The sequence below is a fragment of the Austrofundulus limnaeus genome, unplaced genomic scaffold, assembly GCF_001266775.1.
Source record: "Austrofundulus limnaeus strain Quisiro unplaced genomic scaffold, Austrofundulus_limnaeus-1.0 Scaffold28, whole genome shotgun sequence".
Classification (NCBI taxonomy): domain Eukaryota; kingdom Metazoa; phylum Chordata; class Actinopteri; order Cyprinodontiformes; family Rivulidae; genus Austrofundulus; species Austrofundulus limnaeus.
In genome coordinates this window covers 2,318,669-2,321,176 of record NW_013952430.1, presented here as the reverse complement: position 1 = coordinate 2,321,176, position 2,508 = coordinate 2,318,669, and positions in this window count along the sequence as shown.

The window sequence follows — 2,508 nt, the reverse complement described above, 5'->3', positions numbered from 1 at the left end:
GACGGGTCCTCCGAAGGTCGTATTTGTCGGCCGCATCGGAGGAGTCTTCTGTTTTGGACGTTCTTCGTCGCGGCGCTGTGACGTATGCGGCCGACAAATTCGACCTTCGGAGGACCCGTCCTGCCGTTTTGGACACAGCCATGGATTAGCCTGGTTAAAACCAGACCCTGTACTTCACTTTGCTTCATACAAGGGTCTGGACTTGATGCACAGAGAATCGTTTCTTGCAGGAGGTGTGGCCTCTGCTGAAGCATGTACTGTATGTGTTGTTGCTGTGAAGGAGGCTAAGCTGAGAAGCTAACAGCGTGTGCTGTAAACAACCCTACTGAGAGAAGAAATTTACTGTGCCGGAAATAATACTTTTATGTTTAAGCAAGTAATTCATGACATCCTTTAATGACCTAGGTTTTCATGACATGCTGTTCATCAGCAGATAGAATGATTAAAGTCAGAACAAGATTTTCTAACAACAGTTATTCTTAGATATCACTTGTGTTTATCTTTGTGTTTTCCATTGACCTTGTATCAAATCTTGCTAAGATGACAGAATAGTGTTTGTTAATATACTGTACTGTATATATGAGGCCTCTCGAGACACAGTGAGTAGTGTGGAGAGACAGTGACAGAGAGAAGCAGAGGCACAGAGACAGGGCAGGTTGTTCTCTGTGTTTCCTGTTGTTGCAATAAAACTCAGCTGATCATCTCACGGAGTACTTTCATTCCTGGACTGCGTATTTCTGTCTTTGTTAAATAAATATTACCATAACAATATCGAGCCGAACGAGACAACTGTAAATGAGATCTGCTGCTTTGTCAGACAAATTTATTTTAATTTGGAAGCCATATCAACACAGACTGGCTTCATTCTCTTCCTCCACTGCCGTATGCTAAAATAACTAGCAGACACTGCGTAGAACATCGACGTCATTCAAAACTCCTCCTTCTGTTCTCTGATTGGCCCAGGTAAAATAAACTACAAGCAGACACTGCGTAGAAAATTGACATTCTCTTCTCTGGTTGGCCCGGCTAAAAATCTGCCAGCGAAATCCTTGTCAATGGGAGAAGTCCCAGACGGAGCAGTAGGAAGGGAAGGGAAACTAGAATTGAGTGGAGCTGCGTAGGAAGGCAAGGGCCAGGCTACTCCTAGATATGAAGCTATATAAATCTGTGGCAACACTGCGTTCAGTTTGAGTCTCCAGAAATGGCGGCGCCAAAGAAACGAAAAATAGCAAGTGAGTGTAGGATATTTCAAACATGGTGGGAAAATGAGTATTTTTTCAAAGAAATCAACAGAAAGTGTGTATGTTTGATTTGCAATGAAGATGCAGCTGTGATGAAAGAATATAATATCCGTCGGCATTATGAGACCAAACATCAGAGCTACACCTTGTACACTGGTGCCAAACGAACACAGAAAGTCAAGCAAATGGCAGCTAACCTGCAAGCTCAACAGCAGGTTTTTTTTTTTTTTGCGCTAACAAAATACAGGAAAATGCCACAACAGCAAGTTATGAAGTTGCTAAACTTATTGCCCAGCACGGCAAACTGTTTTCAGATGGTGATTTCATAAAGCAGTGTCTCATCAAAGTCACAGAAATAATGYGCCCAGAAAAAGTGCCTGATTTCAACAATGTGAGCTTATCCAGAAATACGGTGGTGCGGAGAATTGAGGACTTGTCGGCTAATTTGAAACTTCAGCTGGGAGACAACGCTTGTGGTTTTGATTTTTACTAGATAGCATGCGATGAGAGCACGGATGCCACAGACACCGCGCAACTGTTAATTTTTTTGCGGGGAGTAGATGATAATTTTTGCTGTACAGAGGAGCTGCTTGATATGATGAGCCTAAAAGGCACAACGACAGGAAAATATATTTTTGAAGCTGTGTCAGAGGCAGTTGAAAAGATGGGGCTTTAATGGGACAAGCTCTGTGGAGTAACAATGGATGGAGCTCCTGCCATGACGGGCGAGCGCAAAAGAATGGGTGAGTTTGAAATACACATATTATTGATTTATGAATGTATCTCATTATTACAGTAAAACTGATCTATTTATGTTTTCATTATTTTACAGAAAATGGTGTGAAGGACAGTTAACCAACCCCTCACTTGACTTTAAAACCCCCCTCGATACAATTTTATCCCCCCTTCCCCCCCTTAGAATACATGCGAAGACTAACCACAGTGACTTTATGCCCAATACTAAACAAACACTATTAGACCATTTGCACAGTTGGACTTTGAGTTCTGTCAGCCATCCCTCAATCCAAAGGACAGCATCACTGCTCCCACTGAGTGCAATGGTCTTCAGATAGGTGAGTAATGCTGCGTTCACACCGAACGCGATTTCAGCTTCAAAATCGCAGCCAACGCTGAAGTTGGTTTCTTGTGCACTTTGAGGTCAGACGCAGGTCAGCTCTTGAAGCGCTGCACGGCAACAGCCGCCCCTCCCTCCTCTGTCGGGCTCTGTTTAATGTCTGACGAGGAAGTGGCTTTGCTTTATTTACAG